The sequence below is a fragment of the Quercus robur genome, chromosome 12 (genome assembly GCF_932294415.1).
Source record: "Quercus robur chromosome 12, dhQueRobu3.1, whole genome shotgun sequence".
Taxonomy (NCBI): Eukaryota; Viridiplantae; Streptophyta; class Magnoliopsida; order Fagales; family Fagaceae; genus Quercus; species Quercus robur.
The window spans coordinates 22,872,417-22,882,907 of NC_065545.1; positions in this window are offsets into that span (position 1 = coordinate 22,872,417).

A 10,491-nucleotide genomic window follows, 5' to 3' on the forward strand; every position below is an offset into this window, starting at 1 on the left:
CTTGTAAATTAAGTACCAGTCCCATTTAAAAGCATAAGTGTAAAAAGATGTTCTTAAGCACAACCCTTTGTCTCAAACTAAATTCAAACGTTTCTTAAAGGAAAATAAATAAATAAAAGCAATAGAAAAGAAAGATGTGTGTTGTATGCCTATATATCTTGACTACAGGTAATCAATGGTGTCGCCTTTTCCTTGGTTGGTAGCTAAAAGTCGCCTCCAAGTCCTCCTCATCACCACCACCATCATCATCATCATCATCACCATTGCCCGAGCGGGCCATCCCTCTAGGACCATACAAGCTCCTTGAATAGTTGGTCACCTTCAGCTTGAGATTCCCAGCCAACCATACCAACTCCTCATGCTCTTGGATGGTGGGCTGCAATTCAAAGAAAGAAAGGTCAGTGACAAAAAAAAAAAAAAAAAAAAAAAAAAAAAAAAAAAAAAAAAAGGAGAAGAAAGACTCACCACCCGGGTGTTTGGAGGAAAATGGTAGCCTATAACATTGAGATTATAGGGCATGGCACGCTCCCAAGCAAAGCCATTAGGGCCATAAGCATAGACTGTCTAAGGGAGATGTGGAGGTCAATGAGTTCACCAGCAGGAGGCTCCTCTTGTTACAAGTTTTCCACTGTTAGAAGCCATGACAAACAAGGTAAGGGAAAAGGAAAAGAAGAAGAAGGGATTGAGCATATACCTGAACAGTAAGGGATGGCATGAGGCAGGGGATGCTGAATTCCTCATAGTCTAATTCCTCAAGGATCCACTCAACGTAGGGAAGCCACTCTCACATGAGTTGTACTCGGCATCAGTCATGGAGTATGGGGCAAGCATGAACTCTGTAGGATCTATCGGAATCTGTGGGTCATCTCTACCCACCAGTTGACACTGCACCCTTTCCGCGAAGTAGAAAGTGCCTTCAAGCCTGCTCTTTCAAAGGGCCAGGTAATCTCCAAAGCAATAACGACGACGGCTTCCAAGTCCAGAGAAGCGGGAATGGGCTGGCCGGCCCATGGAGTCCAACTAACCTATAATGATACAAGATTAGAAGAAGATTATCCTAGAGGAAATGCATGAAAAAGCATAAAAATTGGAACTCATAAACTTACCTCATCTGAAGTTAACCTGGCATGGTAGGTCCTCACTCGAGGGAATTCTCTCAAACATAGATTGTTGCTCAGAGTTATGACACCAGACCTAACAATCCACTGCTGCAAAAGAAAGCACAAGCCACAGGTTAGATGTAAGATGACAATTTGCAAGATGACACAGTTTGCAAGACTACAAGCTACAAATGGAAATACAAGAAATGGAAAGAGAACTAAACTTGAGGAGCTTCCAAGGTCTCACAAGCTACCACAGGGTGTCGCTGCTAAGAGTGTTGATGGTAGAGTAAAGATAGGTAAAACATGCCTGCCCCCAGTTGGCCCTCCGTGCCTCTGCAAAGTCTTGAAAGAGTGTCAGCCACCGTAAGGACAATGTTTGCCCACAATTAGTGAAGAGATAAACTCCTAACAAGTGTAGAAGGAAGGCCCTAGCCATACGGGTGCGCTCCTCTATAGTCCTTTGTGGGAGAAGCATGTAATCTGACAACAAGTCAAAGTAGCGAATGGTATTGGTGGAGTACTTCCTCCCCAAATGCCAAGACCTAACTAGATGCCCGACATGCCATCCAAGTTGATGATGGCCCCTTCCAAGCTAAGGCCGATCATGTGGTAGAAGTCGTAGGGAGTCACTGTCATCTCCTGCTCAGCAATATAAAAGGTGTGAGTAGTATCCCACTACCTCTCGATAAGGCGTTGCACCAAGGTAGCACTTGCAGACCTTTTCGGAAGATGGCCAATGATAGGCTCAAAGCTTGCTTCCCAAATATAAGCCCTAGTCTCAAGAATGAGAAGGTTGTACCACTCCACCACCTTGTTGGTGCTTCCCCTACCAGCATAAGGGGATAAGGACTACAAAAGAAGAAGATAACATTAGATTCTTAATTCAAGCAAAAACGATGAGAAATGATGTTTCTGATGCAAAAATAAAGATAAAAAGGAGGATGAAGTGATGTTCAGATGCAAAAATGACAAAAAGGGATGTTAAGATTGCATATAGAAGTGAAATAGTTGAAAAAGAAGTGGAAATGGGCTAAGTAAGGCCTCTGCAAACGTGTCACGTATGCGGGTCAAAGCCCACGTACGTAGATAGGTTCTTGCATATGCAAGTCCATCCTCATGTACATAGAGCCTCAAGAATAGAGCTGTGTATGCATGAGTGCAAGCTGCGTATGCAAGCTCGAGCGCATGCATGCAGAAGCATAGATAGGAAGAGTCCTATGGCATTTTCTAGCATATATCACCCAAAATCATTCCCAAACATGTTCCTCCCTCTTCTAATGTGTCAGGTTTTCATCTAAACCCATCCCACAGCAAAACCTAGGCATTTACATGGCCAAAAACACATCAAAACAGAAGATTAAAGAGAAACCTGATAATGAGAAAAGTTTGAAAAACTTACAGATTCAGCCATGAGAATGTGATTCTCTAGCCGTTATGCCAATGGAGGAGGCCTCATCAATCTCACTACCCCACTCCAGCGGGTGAGGCGGAATGCATTAGAGGAAAGGACGTAGCCTTGGGTGCCATTAGAGGAGATAAAGAGAGTTTAGAGAGAAAATGAGAAAATGAGGGAGTTTAAGAGAATGAGAGGATTAGATGGTGTGAGGAAAAGAGAGAAGAGGGAAGTTCTTATAGAGATAAAAAAAGAAGAGTTATGAAGAATGTGAAGAGATAAGAGAGATGGAGATAATGAAGAAAAAGAAATGGTTGATAACCGTTTAGAAAAATAAAAAACCGGGAACAGACCTAATGGCTAAACTATGTGTAGTTTAGGCCTCACCACTAAATTACATGTAGTTTAGTCCAAAAAAAAAAAAAAATCAAAAAGAAGAAAAACATCTCAAGGTTGCCCCAATTAGGCACAAAGTCACCAAGGACCTCCCCAGTGAGCTATAAAGGAAGCAGAAGACTCTTCCCCTAATGAAGCATGTGTATCCTAAAACCATTTGCAGCAAAATCAAGAACATTATCCCTAATAAGGAAGCAAAAGATTCTTCCCTAGTAGATCAAGCATATCTATAACATCATCCCCATGGAGGAGGCGGAAGATTCTTCCTCAATGGATCAAAGAACATTTAAACTATCCCCGTAAGGAAGTAGTAGATTCTTCCCCAATGGATCAAGTCCACCTAAAGTACCCTAAGTGAGGAAGTAGAAAATTCTTCCCAAAGCCCCCAGCATACCATGAAGGAAGCAAAAGATTCTTCCCCAGTGGACCACACATCTACAAGGTTACACTACTCCTCAGTGAGTTTCCCATCCCCAAGTAAGAGGCAGAAGATTCCTCCCTATACATACCTACTCCTCAATGAGTTTTCACCACCTTTAGTGGGTCTAACAATCAAGACTACTCGTGCACATATCCTCTAGGAATTGAACATGTAGGCACGGTAGAAAAAAGGTAGAGATAGAGATAGAGAACCAGACTAAGTTCAACTTGAGGCAAGAGCCTCACTAGAAAAGGTAGAGAAAGAAAGTGAAGAAGACAAGAGGTTTGAGTCACCCGGAGAAGTTTGTGGTAAGAGCCCCGGATGGACACCACAGAGACCGTATCCTTTTGTTGTTTGTTAGGTTAGCTTTAAGAGCACCTTTGTTTGTTTTCTTTTTTCTTTATAGTGACTCTAGGATAGTGAGTCACTCACCATTTGCTTGCAAGTGGCAAAACAGGTTCTGGGATAATGAATCTGTTGTTGCTTTTTTCCTAAGCAACAAAGGTGGGACTTCGGACATACGAATCCCACGCAGCTCTCTAGAGTTGCACCCCCCCTTCCCATGTATGCATGATGTGTGTCATGTGTGTGGGTTGGGCTTGAGCCGTACGTCTAAAAAAAATGTTTTGTATCTTATTCTTTTGATTTAGTTAGTGAAACTCATAAATCAAAAGAGGGGCATTTGTAGACACCGCATTTTGTACCTTTTACGACTCAAGCCTCCGTTTCCCAATGATGCCCAAACTCTAAGGCCCAAGGCCAGTTTAGAGCCTAATAAGATATCTAATTGACTTGAGGAGTGCTAACATGGAAAATATAACTTTTAAATGAGTAAAAATCTATTTTTGGAAATAAAATGATCAAAGTGGCCCTCGGCCCACATACATGGGCAGTAGCCTGCATACATAGGCCAAAGCATGTGTACGCAAGCACACTCCTGGGTATGCAACTAGGGTTTTAGAAACATAAAAAAAGGCAAGTTTTCTACAATAATGGTTGAGGTTTGAAATGAATCCCACATCATTTGAGAGCTGTTCGAAATCCCATTTTTTTTCACTATATAAAGCCTTACATGGTACATTTTCAAAAGACACAAAATATTCTTAGGGAAAACCTAAGACTTGCTAGAAAATAGTGAATCAAAAAGGAGTTTTTCACAAAACACCCTCAAGTAATTTTTATTTGATAAAGACCTTTTTTGGCCCCAATCCTTTTAGTTTAAAGTTACTAATCACATTTTTATTGACTTGTGATAGATTTGACTGAGGGGAACGGTCAAAATCAAAGCTTGGGAACACCTTCTTGAGGTATCAAGCTTCAACCTTTCTTTTTCTTTTTAGCCTTTCTTTTAATGTTTTAATTTTGTTTCCTTGCTTTGTTTGTGCTTATAAATGTTTGTGTAGTTTACTTTTATGCTCTCTTTATGTTTGTGAACATGTTTGGTTGTTAGAATTAGGGTTTTACTTCATGCTCTGTTTTCTACTTAGTATGTTTTTGGGTTAGGGTTTTGAACGACCCTTCGTGCGTGTGCCATGACCATGAGTACGCAGATCAAATCCTACGTACATGGGATTTGGCTTGCATATGTAGGCCTCTATTTGTGTACGCAGGCCATTGCCTAGAAACCCTAATTCTTCTGTTTCATTCTTTGCTTCATATAACATGTTTCTATTTTGGGTTTATTTTCACATATTTTATACTTTATAAGTTTCTGTTTGCTTTGTTCACATGCTTGTTTGTCCTTAACATGTTTAGATTAGGGTTTATCTTTTGTTTCTTAGTTTTAATACCATGCCATTCATTCACATGTCTATGCATTGATGCCATAGGTGCTGAGACACTACAAGGTGAGTAAGGTAAGTCAAGCATTCACATAAACATGCATGTTGTTTGTTAATCCTCCCTTGATATACGTGTACAAAGTTGATGCGATGTTTTTGATCTATGATGTGATTTGCTTGTTGCCATGTTGACGATTATGTTTTGTTGCCATGATTTGTTGTTGCCTTGTTTGAGACGAATGCCATGATAGGGTTTCACATGCTAGGGTTTTTATGTGCGTATAGGTTTGGCTCTCTTTTGTCTAAGGGTAGATATGTATGTATTTTGGGATGAATGATGCTGTGATTATATACTTAGATGTATGTTAGTTTGTGTGTGAGTATAGATACAAGTGATGAACATGTTTTTAATAAGGTTAAGACATAAGACACAATGATGGGAGTCCAACCTTAAGGTTGGGCAATCTTGGGTGCCTAACACCTTCCCAAGAACATACCTAAACTCTGAACCCACATTTCTAGTAGTAAGATCAAAGGTCCTTCCTTGAGAGGATGCTATATATATAGTTCCTAGACCATTGCAAAAACTAGGTGTAGACTCCATCCGTTGTGTCCACAATAAGTTGTTTAGTTTTTCCACCAATTTATTACGGATCATCTATTAATGTTTCTTTAGGTATCTCTAAATGTTAGTTGTAATAAAATGAAGCGTTTTGCTAAAATAGTCCTCATTTTATTTTTGGTAGTGTAGGCTGTTCATATTATCCTCTAGTTATTTGAAACTATTTTTAAGTGGGTGTAATCAAATGGCTTTCTTTCATAAAAGCCTAGTTTGAAAATTTTAAATGCTTTTGTTCTCATGCTGATTTTGATTGTTTGAGATAATTGTAGTGATTGTAAACACGTTCAAGTAGGCAATTATTTGATGAGTTTATAAAAAGATCTTTGATAGTGAGTAAACACCAAGGAATAACATAGTCGGTTAGGAGCCCCCTTGAAGTGAGGTTAGAAGTTTGAATCACCCCTCCCCTTTCCTTGGGTCTAAACCTTACTAATAAGAAAAAAATTATTTGAGTAAAAAATCCACTAGAACGTCATTATGTTTGAAGAATTTGATAATGAAAATTTCAAAGATTTGATTTTTATACCTCATTCCTATGCACCAATTCGGTTTGGTTTACCAAGATTGTGTTGTGATGATTCTGATTTTTGTTATCATTTTTACTTATATTCATGATCTATGGCATTGTAAACAAATTAAGCTTCTTGATATTGGATTGCTAAGGGACTAGGAAGGAACTTGCTTCATTTAGAAAATAAATGTACTATTATTGATTGGTCAACAAGCTTTTGGCTTTCTTTGTTCATAAAGATAATTGAGCTTGAGTCCACATAGTCTTGCTAATTACAGCTTGAGTTGGACTGGCTTAATTCTTACATCTCAACATGGCTCACTGGTAGTTGTGATACTCCAACCATGTAACTTAGAGCTCTAGCAGTCCAAATGACTAAATTAACTTGAATTTGTCTTACCTTTTTTTTTTTTTTTTTTAATAAAAAAACTTGAATTTGTTTGAGTTTGATCTATCATTCAAACTATGTTTATTTTAAGTCCATAACTTACACAAACATGAGGACTTTGCCACTACTACAAAATATTTACATTTGAGTGTTTAAATATAGACGAATAGTTTGTTTACATCTTCATACACAATAGCTTTTCCATGCATCGCACGGGTTAACGACTAGTATACATATAAAAGTAAAGACTTCATGCGGGAATGCATGAAGTCATGCCATGTGGCGCCCTAATTTTGCATCTAGGCTATCTAGCCCTTTTTTTTTTTTACCTCTTTTCGTTAAGTTCTTTTTACTATTACCCAAAATATCACATTAACTTATTTTTATTGTTATCTCATTAATCTCTCATTAATTACCTGAGTTTACACCATACCCTTCTCTCTTCTTCATGACTTATAGCATAACCTCCATTTTAGTATGAAAAACAAAAACAAATAATAATAATAATAATAATAATGATTTTAAAACAAAATATGCTTATGGAGGAATATTGGAGAAAATATTAATATTTGTTGTTACACTGTTACCTTTTCTTTCATACGTGGTTTGTCTCTCTATTTTTAATCTTTAAGTCATTGTTGTAATAAAGAAAACTTTGCCATTAACTCATTATATAGTTTGAGTAGGTTGATCTTTGTGATACGTTGCTATTAATTTCATTTTTAATATCTCAAAATCTATATATATGTTTCTTTGCTCTAATTATTAAATTAGTTTACTTTTATTTTTTATAATATATGTATAACATTCTACAAAACCGTCTTACATAAAATATCACAACATTATTTGTGCATTATACGGACAACTTACTAGTCTATATATTACTAAAAGTTGAAGTGTAGCATTTAATGCTGCTATGCTTAGATTGAGCCACATCAACTGCATGTCATTGCCATTCTTTTTCCCGAATTTTTCCTACAATTTAAAATTAGCTTTCTTAAATTTAAAAATTCTGTAAAGTTGTGATTTACAACTATTTTTTGTTGGCTTTAATTCCATGCCAAATTTTGATTGTAATTTTGTTCAATCTTATGTACTCTGTATTTTATGTGGGATTCCATTGTATGGGTTGTGTGTGAGAGAGAGTGTAAAGACTTAAGACAACATTGAAGGTCAAAGGAGTTTTGGGTAGCTCACGAGAAGACTTCCAGTGAAGTGAATCCATGTGCACAACACATGACTAGAATACGAAGAGTCATGACAGCTGGTTTTCGTGAGTGTTTCGTGGGTAAAGCCTTCCTGCGAGATACATGCGAAACATTCTATTTCACTATTTTGGCATATTTGTTCCACTATGTCTTCACTCGCACTATATATACCATCATTACCCATAGATTGAAAGGTGTGCTTTTTAGAGAGAAAACCCTAGCCATAACCCATGAGAGTTAGAGATTGTCATACCCACAATCCTTTACACAATCTTGTGTGGTTTTCCTCAACTCCTACCTCCCCATATCCAAATCCTTGAGAGCTTGATAGCCCAAACACTTACCACACCCATTCTAAGTGTAAAGTGAGGTTTTGGTGCTGTTGGGAAGTATTGGAAGAAGCCATTTGTTTGGTGGATGCAATCGGGCTGAATTGCGTGATCCGGAGAGCTAGAGAAGACAAGGTTTCGTCAAGTCAATTGGTAGCAAGAACTTGGAGGGCTCAAGTACATGGGGTAGACTAGGCTTGGAGGGTCTTTTGTTATTTGTGTACTCTAACTTATTCTCTAGTGGATCAACTTACCACTTGGAGGGCGGTAGAGAGGTTTTTCGCCGAGTTCTTCGGTTTCCTCTTCGATAACACATCGGGGTGTTATCTTGTGTTTGCATCCTTTTTTCCTACTCTTTTAGCTTTCATTTTATTGTTGATATTTGATGAATATGGCTTAGAGTAGTTATATTGTTTGATCACTTGAATTTACTCTATTTCGCACTTAGTTTAAGTTACGGTAAAATCAACCGAGCCATAATTTTTAATTTGGAGATTACACAGCTCTTGTGTTTTCACACAAATTCAAGCTTTCAAATACTAATAAAAAGAAAATAATTTCCAACCCTTTGTGTTTTATGATTACAATTTTAAATAGTAACCTTTTGTGTTCCACTGTTACAATCTCAAACGGCAACCCTTCAAATTCTGAATACCATATTTTGGTTTTCTAACTCTTTTGTCTCTTCCTGTCCTCACACTATATTAATACTGAAAAGTTGGATGATTCAGTTGCTCTGGACCTCTATTCTTGTGGTTGCCTGTATAATGGTTCAATGTAAGGATTAGATTAATAGTGTTGTTCTTTTTTATTACTATTTTTTCTTTTTCTTTTTAAATTTGTTACTACCTCTTTTGTGTTGTGGATCATATTTGAGTTTTTATGTATTCAGGTTGGGTATTTGTATTGATATATGATTGTTTGTTTCTATATTTAAAATTGATTTGGTTTTTTATTTTTTTTATTATTATTATTTTAAATGTTTGAGACGGTAGCATTATTGGATTATATTGTGTAATCCGTCTGATAGAGTTTTAGTAGTTAGAAAATTGAATGATAGAGTTTTAGTAGTATCCGTGCCTATAGAAATTCAATTGAATGATAAAATCTGTGCTTGCAGAAATTCAATTTGCTAAGGTATTTTAGTAGTTAGCAAATTGAATTATAGAGTTTAAAATTCAATACTATACTTAAAACATGATACTTCTCCTTTTTTATTGGTCTCCACATTTAAGTGAATCCTTTCTTTATCATTGAAATCGATTTAAAATTCCTTCTATTAGATTTGATTGTACTCTTGGTTGTATCATAAAAGACTGTTTTTTGATATAATCTTTTTTATGGTAATTATCGTCATTTTTGTTGTAGTTGAATCAAAATAAGATTATGCTAGATTTGCATAAGTAGTAGTTGTTGCATCTTTATCATTATCACAAGTTTTAGATAGAGATTACCCTCATCAATAGCTGCTGCGTCTTTTTCATTGCCAAACTTGATCATCTTGACAAACCTTTTATTTATGATTGTACCACATGTATTTATTTACTTATGGATTCTATTTGATTGAAAGATTTTTATGTCTTTTGATATAAATTAACTAGTTGGTATGCTATCTTCAGTTTTTTTAATCTTTTACTTTGCGTCCAACATGACATAATTTGTTCTCTTTAATGGCATGCTCTGTCTCCATCGCTATATATATATATATATTGTTTTGTAGGATCCAAGTAAGAAAGAGTTTAAGATGCTTGTTGTGTTATTCTCTCAAATTTTTTACAGCATGAACAACTTGCAGTATTGATGTAATTATTGAATATTTTATATCAATAGTTATTTGTTAATAGGTGTTTGACAACTTTAGAATATGGAAATGTTTAGGTTAAATGGGTAACAACTTTAATTTTGTTAATTTTTTCTTTCTAAATTATTAATAGTGATTTATCATGTTAAATTGATAGTTTATTTGTATATTAATCAGCTAAAATGTTGTAATGTTATTTATTTTTTCTTTCTAATTTGTGAGGTTTAATTCAAATAATTTTGAATATGTCCTCTAAAATCAAATTTAAAACAAAAGAAATTTTGTTAGGGACTCTGTAAGGCTAAGGGGAGCTTGAAGATAATATAAGTTTTGGCCTCATATAATATACTTATATTGTGAGCTTCAGTTGCTACAAGTAGTATTGTAGTAACTTAGATATGAAACTCTAGATGTAACACAAACAACTAAGGATAACGACATTCATTAAAATTTGTCTTTTCATTTAAATGGTATTTTGCATAATTGCTTTGCATTCATTAGATTTCACTTTTAATAATTTTCTTGTGCATCATGACTA